Source organism: Labrus bergylta, chromosome 13, assembly GCF_963930695.1.
Source record: "Labrus bergylta chromosome 13, fLabBer1.1, whole genome shotgun sequence".
Classification (NCBI taxonomy): domain Eukaryota; kingdom Metazoa; phylum Chordata; class Actinopteri; order Labriformes; family Labridae; genus Labrus; species Labrus bergylta.
Window position 1 is genome coordinate 5,930,529 of NC_089207.1, and position 19,557 is coordinate 5,950,085.

Below are 19,557 nucleotides of genomic sequence, written 5' to 3' on the forward strand. Positions count from 1 at the left end.
GCCTCATGAAGGGGGATCCCACTCAGGTCTTAATCAGTGCTCTGCTTAATAGAGCAACACTTCCCAAATATTATTAACCTCATCTGTCTGCATTAGGCCCTAATGGCCTCCCTCCCTGCGTATTGTCTTTGCAGCAGCTGGTAATGTACATATATATTAATCCACTCTCTCTTCCCCCTCTGCAGAGAGATTGCGCGTTGCTCTCGGAACAAACGGTGCCCTTCAGAGAGCGAGGCAGACACAGGTTAGGAAGCCACTAATTAAATGTCAGACTTGACAGATTAAAATTATGAAATTTAAAATCTGCAAGTGGCTCTTTGTCATTGTCAAATTAAGGGCTGCACTGTGTGATGAAGGGGAAGGGGACGGCGGGCTCTAATGGATTGAAAGGGAATGTGCTTTAGCAGCAAGCAGCTCCCAGTGAATAAAGATTTGACGCTCCCGCCTTAGGTAGCATGGCTGCATGTTGAATTCCTCCATATTCTCCCAAGTCTGGAGGTTGAGAGGTCGCCCCAATGCTGCCGAGCCCATCCTGACCACTTCATTTAGAGTTTTCATTCCTCTGGCAACACAAATACCTGGCCACGAAACCAGCGCTCCAGGAAAAGCTATTCCACCTTTGGCTCGCCGTATACCTCCGCGTTTAAGCACAACTCTGGAGACGGAGATCAGCAGTCATTGTTATCTCCTTCATGACCCATCAAATCAGTGTGTTTTTGAGGAAAAGGATGAGTGGAAACGCTTTCTGAGAAAATGTGCTGGAAAAAGTCATGAGCTTTGGTGAGCAGGAGGCAATTTATCTTCCAGAGCGAGCATTACCTTTAGAAAATACTCCTAAACACCTACACAAAAGCAAAGATCATCTCACAAAGGATCAGCTGGTAAAGGATGCTTCAATCTCTGCCATTAGGGTGCTCCATTATACATTTCATGATCCATACTTTCCTTTTAATTCCAGGCATTAAAAGGCAAACTACCCCCAAAGCCCTGCTTAGGCAGGAGTTTTTCCAGATATCAGCCAGAAGTACAGATATTCTAAAGCCAAATTACAACTCACATGGTTCAAAGCATTTTCAAGTCAACCAGGTCTTAATACATTCAGCCCCTGCAAGGTCGAGGGCACCTACATGTGCTGTAATAAAGTTCAGTGAGAAGCTGAGGCAGCAAACACTCAACAAGGATCAAAACACGGGCCGCATAGGAAGTGACAAGATCCAATTAAATTTAATTACTCAAGCTGTAGTTTCATTTTAACTGACAATTTAGATTAAAGTAGCTTTGCACACGTGAAGCTAAAAGCAAAGAGGCCAAATTGTATCAGAGTAACAGTATTAGTGCTCGTGCAGCCTTGAGTAGCTAGTTGGGTTTAATTAAAGCGAGGCCAAAGAGGACTGCAGCGAGTTCAATGAGACACGAGAACAGGTCAGACTCAGGGAGCGGTTCTGGTTTGTGTTGCTGAGTTTGTAAGTGTACGTGTGATGTGTGTTCATTTTGAAACCACAGTTTATCAGGAGTTAATGCTTATGTTTTGACCTTTTGACTCTCTCTCCTCTTTCTTTTTTCCTTCAACCCGTTTAGATGATGGCTAACATGTAGTCATTCTTTTGGTCGTCAGTGAAATACAGTGATAGTTTTTGGTGATCACAGAAAAACATTAGTCCACTTCACAAAGCCATATTGAAAAATGAAGTGCAGTTCCTTCAGTTTCCACTTGATGCTGGCTCGAAAAGCCAAGGAATCCCCATTAGGTCCCAGATTTAAATGTCAAATTTCAGCAGAAATATAAAAATGTTTCCTGGTTCAAATAACTGTTAAACATTGAACGGGTCGATATTTTTTTTTGTGACTCATCCGTCCTGATTTCATAAAGCCTAAGAGTTGTTAAATATTTGCATAATTAGGGGTGTGTCTGAATTGACTGACAGGTGGGCGTGTTGTAGCTGTTTGTTAGGCGACCCATCGGTGTCATATCACTTAAATGGACTCAGAAGTTTGCACTGCACACATAACCTATTTCTTCTTCTTACTTCCAAGAGGATATCTACTTGAAAAGGTTTGGACTTGGACGCAGCCTGAGTGACGTCCCCCATCTGTTACTGCAGGGGGCTCCTGAGGCTCATCGTCGGCAGCCATCATGATGGAAATCCAGTCGCAGCCTAACTTTCAGACAACCCGAGGACAGGCTAAGAGCTGGAGCTGAGGCGGATTTTAAACCTCCAGACAAACCGCTACACCCCGCCCACCTGTCTGTCAGGTCAGCCTCCCGCCTTGCATAACACTTTCATAAACTAAAACGGATGCTGCTGCCTCACACAGTGTGTGCCCATGAGGACAACAACTAATCAGACCAACGTCATGTTTAGTACCAGGTGGTAAACATGGTAATTTCTCCTGTAAATTGGGCATTTTTGTGTATGTGAATTCTGGTGCGTCAGCCTCAAGTGGACACTTGAAGAACTGCATTTTTTTGCACTTCTGCATTGGCTTCATTTTTCAACACCAGAGGCCGCCGCTTGGTTTAACATGACAGTGAAAAATAAATACAGAAAGTTGCCAATATTGGAAATCAGCATTATGATTTGAGGACTCATGTCATTGAGCTTCTGTAGAATTAATTCCAAATGTGAGCTGACACCTATAAGACCTGAAAATGTGAGCTGGAAAGGTTAGTGTGGAGTGTGAGTGGCAGGAACAGCAGTTAGCCTAAGGTGCTTCACTTTTATAGTCACATGTTCTGCTGTGAGCACACACACACACACACACACACACACACACACACTCACACACACACTCTTACCTTTACACAAAGAGAGACACACCCTCCTCAGGGATGAGGCTCATCTGCCTGCCCTCTGGTGTTACACACAGCTTTCAAAGCACCTGCAGCATTTGTTTCCTCACCGAGCGTCTGTCAATGAAACACGCTGCAGCTTATTTGTCAACTTGATTATGAAAAGGTTTGTTGTCTTGGTAGAGATTTATTTTATACAGCTTTTCTTAAAGGGAAGAGGAATACTTCTATAAAACCTTTTGTTTTAAAAGAGTGTAAAACAGTATAATGTAGCTGTAGGACAAAATCAGTTTCTAAGTATTAACGGTACTTCTGTTCATACTGTTCATTCACAATCACACTATGATTAACCCCAATTGTTATATTATAAGAAAGTCTTCATTAAATAAATTGGTTGTTTATAAAAGACACATTCCATGAACTGATTAAAAGGAGCAGGTTACACGGCAGTGCTACATGGTTGTTTATTACAAAAGAATAAGATTGTTAGAGTTTCTTTGGGTGTAATATTTACAGTCTTTAAATCTGATCTTCTTTAGAGTTGACCAATAAATACACTACAGGGGTTTCTGTTTGCATTAATTGAGCATTTATGTGAGGAAAATTGAAACATTTTTCATGCAAACAGGTCATCGTAGATCAATAAGGTATTACATGAACTAACCACATTATGTGTTTAGATATGCAGACCTCTTCAGGTCGGCTTGATTTCTGCTGCATATGAATGTTTTTTAATGCAAGTTCAAGGGTAAGGGTATTGCAATGTACTTGTTTTATTTTGCCTTGTTTAGCATGGAGAAGTGTGTAGATAAACCCTAGTAAATTACCTTACCTCATTAATAATGAAAAGATGGGTTTCCTCATCCAAGATTCTGACTTTTGGTAAAAACTAAGCTAAAGATATACCAAGACAGATGTTTGTGTGCAATATGTGTGGGTCTGAATGTGTCTATCTGTGGTTTGGTCTTGGATGTGTGAATTTAAATGTGGTTAATCTATGTGTTAATCCTTTCCCATCTGTGCCAGCTCCACTGCTGCTCTCTTGCAGTTGTGTGTGTGTGTGTGTGTGTGTGTGTGTGTGTGTGTGTGTGTGTGTGTGTGTGTGTGTGTGTGTGTGTGTGTGTGTAGAGGGGGGGTCAGCCGGGTCAGGCCTGACACCATCTTTAACTGTTATTTACTGTGATTCCACGACAAGACAGATACCAGCTCCTGCGACTCCACTGATGTATGTTAAGCGCGCTCCAAATTACCAGCCTGATGGATCTATTGATGGCCCATTCCAACCTGTCACCTAGTCTCCATCAGCCTCTCAGTTATCCCCCCCCCCCCACCCCCTGTTCCTCTTCCTCCTCTCCCACCCCTCCCTCCCCCCTCCTCACCCTTCGTCCCTGTGGGTCTGAATAAGAAATGAGGAAGCAGGCAGATAGAGACCTTTTGTCACCCACTGTGTGCTGCCTGCAACAAGACAATGGCCACCACTGACGCTATTGCAAAAGTTAAGCAGGTCTGTGTGAGAGCACAGCTGGAGAACACACACACACACACACACACACACACACACGTTCATGCATGCACAAAGACACACACGCATGCATACATCCCTGGAGAGACAAAAAGGGCAATGTAGACCATGACCGTGCCTGCTAACAGCCTCGTCTTATCACATGCTGTCATTTATTATTCTCTATACAAGCTCCAGATAGCAGACCCTGTCATAGGGGAGCTGAAGATCCCAGAGGTATCTGTTACAGGTCTCTTAATATGCTGTCACCTGTGTGCTACACCGATAATATCCTGCGTGCATTGATTGAGGGGAATCCAGGTTAACATGCTCATAAAATGATCCGGGGGAGGAAGAAAATCAACTCTTAAAAGACTTGTTAGCGCTGCAAATCAACAGCTACTCAATTTCAAAAACCTCCCCACAGGCTTTTCAAAAAACCTAATGCTGTGTTTTAGAGTCGAGCCGATGATGGGCCCTGTGGTCCCATTAGCCCGAAAGATAAGATGAAGATGGTCAATACAGCTTGTGTGCATGCGTTCTGGAGTGTGTAGTTGCCGGGCCCTTGCTCTATCAGATAAATACTGCACTGAATCTAGTTGTGCTAATTGACTCTCGCAGGCATTACTGGGATTAAGTTAGCAAGCGTCCAAAGTTCATTACACAGATAAATGCATCTCTTAGCCCGCTAAAGAGCCCCGCGCAAACTTAACTCCCACACAATGCAAGCAACAAAGAAGAGGCTTCTTATGGAGTTAAGAAGGTGAGATCATCTTATTTGTTAGCACTTACTCGCCATTGGTGGAGGCTAATACTTAACTCTAATTTAAGAGCCTATGCTTTACCCAACAAGTGTTTCCATTTATACTGCAATTACTGAAATATCTCACTTTTTTAACTCTACTATATTTACGTGTATATTACTGCTGTAGTCACTGGTTTATCTGCACATTACGTTTTTTATGCTAAACAGCAAAGTGTAAAGTAGTGTAGATTTGTTTCTTTTGGACTCAGTGAAAATGTGATATTCTGTGCAGCAAATTCTTTATATTTTGCAAAACAAACATTCACTCTTAGTACTTCAGTTCATTTTGCACGACATATTTTCACATTCTGAAAAAGTGATCTTCCACTTCAGCAAATAACGAGAGCTGTCAATATTTTCATTTTTTTTCCTTCAAAATATTACATAGACTCATGATGTGTTTTATTATTATATTATTAAGATCTGTAAAAGTTGGTTAATCATTAATAAATATGAAATTATAAATGGAAAACTTTAGATTTGGCGATTCTGCAAAATCAGTACGGTAACTCTACAGTTACACTTTGGTGCTTATTGCAGATAATTGTGTCCCTTTTGCACAATATTCTTCTTTTGCAAATATCACGAATGCCCATTTTTTCATTTTATTTTGAAGGGAGAGAAACAAATAATTGTGCAAAACTGTGAAACAACAGTACGTTGTGGAAAAAGTAATGACATGTTATTATCCATGCATTATTACAGATCTTCAATCTACAATACAGCAGTTGGTAAAGCAAAGTTGAAAAGTTTCCCTTTGACCCAATGTCACCCTAAAATGTTGCAGAAGTAAATTAATCAGCTATAGAGGTCACATTTTATAGAAGTGAACTCTAAAGGGTCCATCCTGCAAAACATAAACATTCTCTTTTGATACTTCAGTACATTTTGCAGGTCATCTGTCCATTTCACATTCTGACACTCATGTTACATTTCCCTTCTATTTTTAAAGGTCAGGAAGGAGCTGGGACTCTGAGAGCACCGGTTGTTGTGGGAAAAGCTGCATATCACACATGCATTACAACAGTTCTTTCAAGCTGACATAATTCGCCATCACAGCTGTTGGTTACTTGACATCATAATAACTCCCTGACGAAAAGCCCTGCGATGACATCTGAGCTGATTATGTTGAAGCAATTTAACATGTGATCTTTGATAGCGTTTGAAACACTTGCTCTCTGTCTCTTTCTACGCGCTCTCTGTTTTCTGCAGCGATGAGTGACACAACAGCAGGTGCTCGGAGAACCGTGGAGAGTGCTTTCATTTTGCCACTTAAACGACAAATTACCCAGACAATGGACCTAGCGAGCCGGGACAATAATTCAATTCCAACTGTTGACTCTGGGCATTCGCCTGCATGCATGCGCCAGCCTCGGGAAAGGAGATTCCCCTTTTAAAAAAAAAGAAAAAAAAAAAGATAATCTGAACACAGTCAAACAAAATGAAAGGTAATATTCTTTATCTGGCCGAAGATAGCAGCAGATGAACTGTCCTAATATGAGCACAAATATGATTTAGGGATTCCATGCGTCAGACGGCCCTCTTCTCAAAGTGATTTGGATCAATAGTGTTTGCTAGGCAGAGCAGAAACAGAGGGGAAAGAGCAAAGGAGGAAAGAAAGGAAGGAGATGAAACACATAGATTTCACAATGGGGGAGCACAGCACCAGAGCTGTAGTCAAATTTCACTGGTGTCAAATTAATTTCCGTGTTATCTGGAAATTCAATTAGAAAGCCCCCCCCCCCTCCCTCACTCGCACTCCTCCCTCCTCTCCTCCTTTGTGAGTAAGAGAGTGTCGGACATCCCGGCGTGACAGATTACACTGCTCAGAGTGCATATCAGGCCGAAGTGTTGAGGCCCACTAATCCGCCCTCTAATTCTCAATTAGTGTAAAATGAGGCCATAAATCACGCAGACAGGACGATCGATGGAAACGTTGTTTTAGGAGTGATTGGCAGCCTCCCCAAAGGTTACTGTTTAAGTTGGTTTAAGGTTACAGCTCTGTGCAGGCTGGAGGCAGGCTCAGCGTGTGTGTAAATGTGTGTGTGTGTGCGTGTGTGTTGGCTTGGCTTGTGGTTGGGAGGGCTGGGGGGGGTCGAACTCAATCTATATGATGCAGGGCCTTGCTCCTTTGGGGATACAGCAGAGGGACAGCACCAATTTTTAGCCCATCAGCCGTCCAATTTTTCTCCTTTTCATACCTGCTGTAGTAAATGAGAAACAAATTAAATTTCACCCCACTATCTCCACAGAAACCATTTAAATCCTTTATGGAAACCAAATTGTCCCCAGACAAATCGCCCCTGGTTCTGTGGAAATACACTATGGCGCTGGAACCGAAATAAATTTGTGTCACTCTGGATATGGCATTGTCTGTAATGCCATTCATTGGAGGATCTTGGTGAAAGAGAGAGGGGAATAAAATAAGGGGCACTTTTGGAGGAACAAAAGGGGTGAAAAAGACCAAAGCTCCACATTCTCTTTCTCACCCTCCTCTCCATCTCTCTCTGTCTTTCCAACCCTTTTCCTCTGTGCCCACTTTTCCCCTGTGTGGTGTTATTAATTTTCGGCCAGAGTTTTTGCATTCATGAGGTTGAGATTGAAATGGAAATGAGGGCTGGCTGAGCTGAGCTTAAAGCGAGCAGCCTCAGCAGTGGCCACGGCCAAACGGGGGGCCCCCACCACGGAGCGGTGGTGCGCTCCAACGCTCAGCCCGACACGTGTCAGAGACAGAGAGGGGACGCTGCAGCCACCATCCAGCCTCTCATTCCCCCAGATTACCAGCCCCTGACATCAATCACTGCATCAGGGAAACAATGCATAAAACAGGCCCAACAAGGGCGATGAAAAATTACTGACAGTGCAGGAGTTGAGCGTGGGGAGGGAGGGAGGGAGGGAGGGATACCTAATGCCATTCTACCTTCAACCAAAGGATTAGTAACATTCACAAGGGAAAAGGAAAGAGGTAGATGGAGTGAACTTAACAAGAAGACAGAACAAAAGGCAAATCAAAAAATAAAATAAAGGGAAGGGAAGTAGAAACGAGGAGGCCATAATGAAAAGCTAACGGATGAGCTTGCTCTAATAAGGTGATAAGATTGGTTCAGTCTGAATGTAACTTTTGTTAGAGAATATTCAATTAACAGAAGCATCCAAAAGGGGGAATAAGGATAGAATACAGATATTTCTTTTGGAAGTCAAACACTTATATATTATTATAGTTATATATTGCTAATATGTATAAGTATGGGTTTAAGCCAATAATGCAATGTAAGCAGTTTGTTAAACCCAAATTAATGAATTCTTGACCCAACTTGACTGTTAAAAACTAATTTGACATCCCCCATTTCTTCTTGTCTCACCAGATTGTTGCTAACTTTTTCCGTCAACTCGTTTTGTGATGAGTAGGTAGCCAAACGTTTTGTGATTTACTGTGATACTTCAGCAAAACAGTAAAGCTGTGGGCCTAAAATACCAAGACAGTGTGCTGTAAGAAAACAAAATGTGCTTACAGACCTGCAGGGAAGTGCAGAGTGTAGGGCTGCTGTCGTTACGCCTTACTTACTCATTGCTTCCACAACAGTGTAATATTGGTGGAGCTTCACTAACACACACACACACACACACACACACACACACACACACACTTAGAAATGCACATACACACAGAGATGTTCCGCCCTGCCGGCTCCTTTACCGGACGTTACACATGACCACCACTTTCCCTGTTACGTCTCAGATTAGGGCCACCGTACCTCCGTGCCCAACACTTTGCAGATGAGGCGCACAAGAGGGACGTAAAGATCCCACATTGAACTGGCAACGTGTTAGAGCAATTTGGTAATATGCTGGTCACTTTTTCAACCCGACAACTTTGAACAAATGTGTCACACATGAAATGGTAATGCTCAAACAAATTCATGTCACCATATTATCCTTTCTTTCTATAAAAAATATTAACTAAACAACTTTTGTACTTTTTTTTATGGCTGTGTTCAGTTTCAGGAAACATCACTTTCATCAGGGTCCAGTCATGTGTGCGGTGTTAGTGGAGAGGGATGAAAGTTTGTGCCTTTAAAGGTGGTTCAAAGTGACCGTCACCAATATTGACTTACTCTTGGATAAACTTTACTTTTTTGAAAAGCTGCCTCTCTGGCCTTTTCCACGAGGGGTCACCTATCAGGACAGTGTGACCTCAAGTCTAACCCAATCAGGGCCATCATTAATGACATCTCCACTTAGGGGGCATATTTCCTGGACGGTGGAATTCCATCTTAGCAGTGCCAGACCAGTCTATTAATATGATCATTATTAGCCGTGTGTTCTTTTTCCCTTTTTCTCTCTTTCTTCCCCCTGCAGTCGCTCGGTGTCTGCTTTGTGTCTTCAGCAGCTAAAAGCTAATGTGCTGAAAGGCTGGTTCTTGTCTCCCCGAGCTTATTGAAATCATGTGAATGCCATTTGTGCTTAATCCTTCTGGGTGTGCCATAAAGAGAAGAGAGTCGGCAGCTCCTGAAGAGAGATGAGAGGACCTCAGGGGATTCACTTTGCCTCGCCTCGTCTGCTGAGAGAGAGAGAGAGAGAGAGAGAGAGAGAGAGAGAGAGAGAACTGACAAACTAACCAAAATACGTCTCGTAATTTGATTAGGTTACAATGACAATCTTTATTTATAGTTGGTCTCAAAAGCAGGGAGGGAGGGTCGACTTTTTTTTTTTTCACATTAACTGGTTTCATGGCTGGCATCTAAATAAAAATAAGCAATGCTCACATACCTAGAGGCTAATTACAGACAGCAGCGTGTCCATCTGACGCCTGGCCCCCACCGCTACAAACACCCACATGCCTCATTAGCTTTGTGATCACTCATTTTATTTAGTGAGGGGTCGCCTCCTCCTCAAAAAAAAAAACAGGAAATCAAGTCACTGGAACACCTTCCATATGCATGAGAATTACATCAGAGACGGCACTGTTGTCGAGGCTTTTGAAATAATAATGCGGCAAATGATAACGCCTCGGGACGCTACAACACCTCATTACAGCTCAGAGTAGTTCTTGTAAAGGAGAAAACAGGCTGGAATAAATAGGAAACATGGCGGCGCTTGAACAACAGTGGTATTTATATTCTTCCGTTTACATCAAATTGTTGCTTCCCCACAAAGAGCCTGAAACAGCAGCGGGGTTTGAACTCGGGGTTAATGAAAAAGTCCCTGGCGTCAAGTTACCTGCTCGTCTGCAGGCGAACCCCCCGTCTGTCGAAACAAACATTTCATTTGTGCGCCACATGTTTCTCAGACGAGGCCCCAGTAAAAGTTGTTCAATAAATTTTACCGTCTGTTTTACAGACCTCCCCTTTCCCCCCTGTGTCATTGTTTTAATTGAAAGTGGATTCTAACTCGGCTATAAACATCATTCCACCCAATCAGAGCTGGTTTAGATCAAATGGTTGTTTCAATGGGCCGCGCGCTTTACAGATGCCTTCAACCTCGCCTTGTCTCCCAGGCGCTCGCACTGTTAAACACTCTGGCACTCTTTTAAGGCTGGGAGATGGCTGTCACTGTATTTTGTCAGCAAAGCATAATATTTCTTCAGGAGTTCTGAACCTGGCACTCAGCGGGGTGGAAATGAAAATAAGGCAGTACATAAACGGAGGGAGTCAGCCGTAAATCACCTAACACGCACAGGAGGCAGCAGGTAGACGCGCTGCTGGCTGTCACAGCGCTCCCCTGGAAAGCAGATTGGACACCAGCCATCATGCTTTAATCAAACTGCACATAATAGACATGTCCCTGCTCTTTATGACACACACATACAGTACAACACACACACTCACACACCAAAGAAGTGAGCTTTCAGACTTTTCCAACTTGTGCTATTTAAATGTGGCTTATGTTTGTTTGTTTGGGTGTCAGAGGTTATTCTTTTGTGGTTTCCTAAAAGCAATCTTTGAAGCTTAATTCAGCGGTTCACACGCACACACACAGACACACGCCGTCTTCAAAGGTCGGCTCGCTTTACTGTGATATGAAGCTCTTTTTTTTTTTGACATGCCGCATGTCAAACGATAACGTTATTGTTGGCGAGACTCTTTTATAGAGGTATAATTTTATTCTGACTTTTTCCTTTCTTTTTTTAATTAAACAGTGGATGTCTCGCACGGCTGTGGGTTTGCATTCTGAGTGCGGTTTTGAGAGCTAACAGCAAACAGATGGGGAAGTGTTCATTATGTTATGGGAGCAGGATTATGCAGACCTCTGAAACAAAAGAAAAACCTTATCATACCCTGCATGATGAACTGTTCCTATATGAGCTGTTAGCCTGCATTCTGTTCATAATGTTCTTTTTTTTTTTAAGTGACTTCACAGATTGTGTTTCATAAACATCCCTCAAGAGCAGTTTTATTATAGAATCTGCTTTTAGGCTTATAAACCAGGAATCATGTTCTAGGTTACAACTTCAGAAATGTCAAAAAAGTGTAAACAGCCTGTTTAAAAAAAGAGTGACACTCTCCTTGTACATGCACACTATTTAAAATGTCACTTAATTCAAAAATAGGATTTGAAAAAAAAAAGTAATAACATCCAAAACACCTCCTGAGTCGTTCCACTTCAACAAATCGTGCAGGGGTTTGACTAATGATGCTCTCATTATGTTGGGTGTGCGTTCAAAGGCACTTGAAGGTTGTCAAGCGAATGATTACCGTATTCGGCTCAAAAGCAGCTCTGATTGTGTAGAGGCTCCTCGAGAACAAGTGCCCTCAAAGGCTCCACAGGTTAAATCAGCAAAATTTGGCTTTGAATTGTCTCTTGAATTCTCCACCTGCCACCAATTTAAAATGGCACCCACCTGGCTGGAGGAGTTTGATAGCAATATCACAGTATCACAAAGGTGGCAAACGAGACTTTAGTAGACTTTAGACTTTAATGTGTAGCAACACATTCTCACTCTGTACCTGACAAATACGGTAGCTTGGTCTGGGTCACCTGGCTTCAAAATATTGAAGATCTACACTCAAGCACAAGTTGCAACCATATGGCTCCATAGTGACTTTAAAGGAAGAATGTGCGACACATAACCAAATACAGCAGAAATCCAGTATATCCTCAGTAAATATCTCTCTGAGTCATGACTGTCTACAATGAGTGAGAAGCATTGTCCCGCCCTCTGTGTTGTTGTCGCAGCCTTGTTTACATTATGTTTACATGGACGAGACGGCAGACTCCTCTCCTTGTGTATAAAAGCCGTTTTAGTCAAGGGCTAGAGAAAAGAATAATAACATACTCACTGCTTGTTTGTAGATCTAAAAACGTTGTGCTTCTCATGATCTGATCCTGTAAGCTCACTGAGTATTTTCCAAAGATGTTTGATATTTAGGGATGACTTTAACTATAGATTTGATTGAATGGATTCAATCGTAGAGCAAACTATCAAAATAAGCTCGTCTACACTTTCACAGAACACCATCCGTTAAGGTACATTGACAGCAGATTTGACTCTGAATGTGAGCCTGTCGGTACTTAGACTTTCAAGAACCACATCAGTGTTTTCCTGAGGTTTCAGCTCCTCAACTATTCCTTTTCTTTTGCCGTTTCAAATGCATGGTGTTGTTGCATGTAAACGAGCTTGTCACATATCCCTGCAATCTTTAGTGGCTGAAACATGCAGATACAAAGTTATAAGACATAATCAAATGTGCAGCATGTACAATAATGATCTGATCTGCTGATTTCTGTTTTAGATCACAGTCATTCTGTGTCAATTGGCATGCAGTGTGAAGCTGCAAGCTATGAGCACACCACTTAGAAAAGTCACAGAGGCAAGGTAAGCTTCCATTCAACACTGGTTTTCTTGGATATATGAGTCATTCAATGAACATCACAATGAACTTTCACACTCCTGACTCAAATCACCAATCAAAAGCAATAAGCGAGAGAACATTGACCTAAAATGGCACTACAGAAGTACCTCCAGTGTCACCTTGTGTTGTGTTGGACCACTGACCTATCTTTTGTGTTTTGCTGAGTGAGAACAAACCGAGCAAACATTCAGTTTGTTAATGAAGTGCTTTTGTGATGTCGCATCACCAGAAAACGTGACAACAGCTCCGCAGCGATGCGCCGGTCCCTGAGGGGAGGGAGACAGATGCAAGCCGATTTGAGAGCAGACACCGGGGGACGGTAAACCAAAACCAATCGAGTTACGTCTTCATTACGTAAAGCCAGAGAAGGTGCTTCAAACTATATGAATGATAACCCAATATATTGAGCATTAGCAGCGCAGATTGACATGTGACAGAGGGTGGGGGGGACAAAGTGGAGAAGAAAGGGACAGATGGTTGAGCCTTTCTCTTTGCGTCTCGCCTGTAACACGGTATATCTTGTCGAGGGGCGAGTTTTATTGATTGAATTCCTGCCCTCAGACACAGGTCCTATAGCTACATGTGTCGGGGCTGCTACTGGCTGTTCGGAAACCCAACACCGGAGCACAGGTTGTGCAGCGGGGCGAGGATTGGCCTTTTATGATAGTCGCACAGCTAGTCCCATCTGTCATCTGGAATAGCTCTTTCCTGTTGTCAGGGTCTGGTAGAAAAGAGCCTCATTATCACTTACAAACAAGAACGCAGATATGAGCAAAATCATGTCCCTAAATTATCTTTTTTTTTTGTATTTTTATTTTGCATCTTTCATCAAATTAGGCATGAAGAAAAATAAGATTCAAAGCCTCATTTTGCAGAAGATGAAGAGTTTATTTCAAAGTGAAAGAAAAGGGGGGGGAAGCCTTGGATGTGATCACGTTGTTTGTGTTTGTGTTTTGTTATCCTGTCAGAAGGGTAATTGCTGCGGTTGCAAAAGATTAAGGTCTTGCGAGAAAACACAAGTATTGAGTGGACGCTGTTATGCCGCCAACCACAGTTTAATCACAAGAGCACGGTAGGACCTCCCCCCCCCCCCCCCCCCCCCCCCGCTCCTGCAAACAGACCACTAAATTGCATACAGAAGGCTGTGAAAATGTCTCCCCTTCAACAAACAGTTCATCATTCGGTGTAAACCATGAAATGATGTTATATAATGATAACCATCAAGAGTGATCCAGTGCACCCAAAGACCTTTCTCATCAATTATCTGTTATTGGAGCCTCTGTATCCTGTGTATTGTGATATTCGTTTACATTTGATGAATGTTGCACTCGGCGGGTGTTTTGGTCCCCAGGATATCTTTCTCCCACTGATGTACTTATTAATAATAAATTGAGCGAGGAATGTGTGAGTTCTGCCTCCCTCCACTGTGATTATAGAGACAAAAGAGTGTTTGAAGTATCCATCTTAATACAAAGACACTTTATTAGATAAAACTAACTTGCCCAAGACAAATAGTGACGCAGAGGAGCTGGAGGAACAGAAGTACTCACGTTCTCTCTCTGCCTTTTCTTCTTCCTTACAGATTTTTCAACAAATCATCGATTCGTAAGAAGAGCGAGATCTCCATTGTGTCAGGTGAGGTGAGACCAGAGGTAAGCATGTGGTTTGTGGTGGTCTGAATAAGTGTTCTAGCTGTGTAAACCACTGGAGTCAGATGTCATTCATTCATATAAACACATTTGCAAGCACCCGCCTCTAATTCCCCACCCGTCCTGCTGTTCTTACACTTACAATACATAATCTTCATGTGTCTGACATTCAAAATGAGAATACAGGGGGAGGTATTTATGCCTTCATCGCAACTATCGTTTGTGTGTTTTTTTTTTGCTCTTGCTCTATCAAAGAGCAGTCAGTCACCTCAGCCACATAAATCACCCACAGGCTGCACTTTGTGAAAACATGCCGATTAAGTTTGTGCACCGTGGTCTGCCGTGAAGGCAGTAAATTTCCCTGGTAACAAAGTTAACATTGATTCAAATATAAGCACTTGTCCGCGTGTAACAACGATAACCTTTTAGTAGATTTGGAAAACATATTTGACACCCATTAAAATAACGAATGATTTTTCTCCTCCCCAGAGGAAGGCAGAGAAAGGTGTGTTTGGACAGGGGGGGGGGGGGCAGGGGGGGGCAGGGGGGGGTTCAGCATGCTGTGACTTCACTGCAGCCCTGAGTCCAGCTGCCGCTCCGGATAGAAAGCACAGAGCAAACTGCACATTAAATCACAAATTTGAAAAATGATGTCGGTATTAGACAGCATTAGGAAGCAATAAACTGGACGACATTGAACAAATACTCCCCAATGTTTTCATATCAAACATCATTATGTTAACACACATCTGCTTCTCTCTTTTTGATTGATATAACCCAGAAATGATTGAACATTTAGTCACTTTAAACTTACATTTTTCCATATTTGTTTGAAATAAATAAAACAAGAACTTTGAGCTAATGCCATGGGCAATGAAACCAAACAATATTTTGCAAAAACAAAATGTGGTTCCAGAAAAAACAAATAAATGACAAAATTTCACATTTTTGAAAACCTTCCCACTTCATTTGAACCATTAAGCTGCCTTAAACACCGTGACCACACAACACGTTTTCTGTATCGCACATGGTAATTATAGCTTTGGAAGCCAGCAAATTATGGAATTTAGCTAACAACAAATACATCAAAACGTTAGCACACAGAAATAAAATGAATTTTATTTATGGAGCCATTTGAATGTTAGGAAGTATTAACTGGACAAAAACAGCTAGCCTGTTAGCATATGTGTCTCACATCAAAATAAAACAGACAATTGTTCCAAAAGTAAATTAATGTTTGGAACTGATCAACAACAGCGTCTCATAAGCATGTTAGCACGGTTGTATCTCACACAGAAATAGAAATAGTTTTTCAAAGCTACAAACTAAAAGCTGAAAATGTGTAATGACCACCAATTGCTAGATAAACACCAACATGCTAGCATATATTTTGTATTGCACACTTTTTTTTTTTAATGTATTTATTTTTTAATTACAAGGACCAACAAATTAACACAATACACAACAAACCACAATAACAACATACAGACATATTACAAAAAAAAAAGATTAACAACAGCAGTTTTCACAATCAGTAGACCTAATAAAATCACTAATATTCTATTCAATTGTATTTGATGTTCCTATACACATTACGCTGAACCATTCCTCTTTTAGAAATATTGTCAATGGGGACCATTCCCTTACAAAAACATCAAGAGTACCTCTGAGTACATGAGATAATCTCTCTAAAGGTAAGATGGACATCAGTTTTTCATACCACATTGAGATATCAGGAGGATCTTCATCTAACCATTTCTGTAACACTGTGAGGCGTGCAGCATACAAACTTTATCACACACTTTGAGTTAGATATTGATTCATTATGGCAGCAAGCTAATTTTGGATTTGAACCTGGGTTGCCACAGCTTCTGTACATGGGGCTTGCTCACTCACCACTGGGGTAAATTTCTAGCAGGAAACCTAATAGCATACTGTAGACATGATATGGATAACTCATTTGAATAATATGAATGAAGGGCTAGAAAGACGTGTAAAATCACAGCCTTTTTTTATGCATAATGTTTCCACAGTTCTGGTAATTATAAAAAAAGTAAAAGAAAAAACTCCACCACCAGCATTGAATTAAACCTTATCCACCTAAACAAAGCCCTGATTATCAGGATTAATGACCAGAGCCGTATACACTTCATGGATTAAATTAGATACACCTGAGCTACATGTTTCTACACTGCAGAGCTTTTATGTGTTGAGTTTCTACAAAATGTGAGTCCAGTGTAGTAGCTGACGCATTTCAATGTCTTTAGATCATTTCTAAGGGGAGAAATCATTGAAACCTCAGCTCCAGTCTTTCATGAAACCGTACCGTGCAGTCGATAGTTTCCATTTTAAGTGTACACATAAGAGAGTATGTACACGTGTCCGTTCTTTTAGAGCTGATTCAGTCAGGAATGTATTTTCATAATGCCACGTTCAGGTTATATTCGACTTCAATGGGTTTTGACAAGAAAAGCTCATAGTCCTGAATTTGTAAAAGTATCAAAGAACAAAAGAAAGAACAAGTATGCCTCTCTCATTTTTTTTCTCTCCCAAAAAGCAGGAACACATGTCAGTCGGTTGTGTGTTCTTCCCGAGGTAAAATATTTTTCCTAGCAAAAGCACCAAAGTGACAACTCCATCACTGAAAGTAGTTTGTCCTCCGCAGTTCAGTGAAAATATTATGAGAAGCCCGAAGAAGCAGAACTAAGGAGGAGGGGGCTGGGATGAGTGACGGACAGCTTTGACACACCGGAGTACTTAGACAATTACTAACAGTTTCTGCCAGTCACCACATCTGACACAACGCAAACACGGCGAGGATAATTTTACATTACACTGCCGGGCACGGGTCACTTTAAAGGAACACAGGGAAGCCCGTTTCAGCTTGCATTTCAAGGCCAATCATCTAAATTGGCCCCACAACACAACCCCGCTGCCTGAGACTCATTCTCTCTCTCTCCCTCTCTGCCGACCATACAGCCCCCAGAACAGATGATAACCATGAAAGCAAGAGAGAGAAAGAGAGAGCGAGAGAGAGAGCAGATCTTTGAAGTGCAGCTGTCAGTCAACATGTTTCCAGAGTGGGAGCTGGGAGGATAAAATGGTGTACAGGTGTGAGAGAAATCGCAGTTGGACCCCACCAGGTCAAGCAGATACAGAAGAGGGGAGGGGAGCAGATGGAGGAGGGGTGGAGGGTATGGTGAGAACAAGCATTGTAGTGAAAGGGAATAATGGTGTAACAAGAGCACAGAATTTTAACACAGAAAAAAAGTCGTAAAATATTTCACATAATACAAATCACCCTTCCTACCATGTGTTGTGCAGCTTTATTAAGGGGGTATTGTGTTGTTCCATATTTTCAGAGATTCATTTATTTTAATAGTGTTGGATATTCATACTAAATGTGGGCAAAGTTTTGAATTAGTAGGTAAACGTTAGTCAGAGTAATAACTCAGTCTTCAGAGCTCAGGCTGCAGATTGCTCCAAACAAGTTTCAGACTGTTTGTTTTCAACCATGGTCATTTTGTGACATCACCAAGGCACAGAAGTCTCGATACGGTCATGGAACTCCCACAGTAGGCCTCCAGAAAGCAGGCCAAGCAGGGGAGGTCTGAAAAAGACAGTACCTGAGGTCACCTGTGTGAGACCGAAGCTGAACTGAGGGTTTCACGAATTTAAGCAACTTAAGCAACGATTCTTAGAGTGAAAGTATCAAAATTGAAATGAAGATGACATAACTCCTCTTAGTATTTCTTTTAACTCATATCTAAAGCAGCTGTACAATTTAAAAAAAAGAAAAAAAAAAGGCTTCACTCTCACATATCTTCACTATACATTACAGGCAACAACGTTTTCAAGACAACCTTGGCTAACATGCTAATAACTGAAGTCCAATTGTCTTAACCTATTATTTTCACCCAAACTTTTTACTTTTGGTTGGTAATCAAGTATTAAACGCATGCATGGTATATAATTTCTGCTGCATACTGGAAAGTTCAAATTAAGTAAATTTAAGTAAAAAATGAATAATCACAGAGGTCCTAGCAAACAGTATTCCCAACTGATTTCAAAACTGTTCATGCATAATAAACTAGTCCAACATTTCATCCTTGTTATTTTTTTTTTTTTACTTCAAAGCCATTTTCCTTTTTACACATCCAGGAACCCTGTGTCCTTTATAACTTCAACAAATTAATTATTTGTTTCTGCAAAGTAAGGGATTCAAAGTCTTATTTTATTATATATTTTTTCTGACTCTTATAGTGCTTTCACACATGCACAAAACTCAAAAAACTTCCTGATAATTCTCCGTGTGAGCTGCATGTGTGAATGCAAACAAGCAAAATTTCACTCCAACTTAAACATACTTTTTCCTGCCAGCCCAATACTAAAAATAATTCTGTGAAGTCAGGGTGAGCCGACGTGAGAGGCACGTGGAGCTGAATAGTGTCAGTACAGTGTCTTGTTTACTTCTAACAAAAAAAGGCTACAAACAACAAAAATGAATTTGAAGGAATCTGTAGGGCCATGATGGATATAATCTGTTGGTTTGTAACTGTTGATGACCCCTTTCCCATTATTTTATTATTAACATTCATTTTATACACTGTTATACATTGAAATATATTTATATACACCACTTGAAGTTCTGCTGACAAACTCAGCTGACTGAATGGATGAAGTGGGGTGTAGAAGTCACATATGCTAATTCTAATTTTAAGGTTTGGATGGGCTTAAAAGAAGATACTGTCATATTTTCATCTCTCATTAATTCACTGCCTCGCATCCAGGATGAATACAACATGTCATAAAATAACGGACTTCAAAGAGTGTTTGCTTTCCACTGCTAACGGCCCCTCATTCAGTTTGAGCCGACATCAAACGTCCAATTGACAGACATCCTTGTCATTTCATCATCGGCAATTCACCAGTGTCCACTTTCTGCTGGGAAACGATTT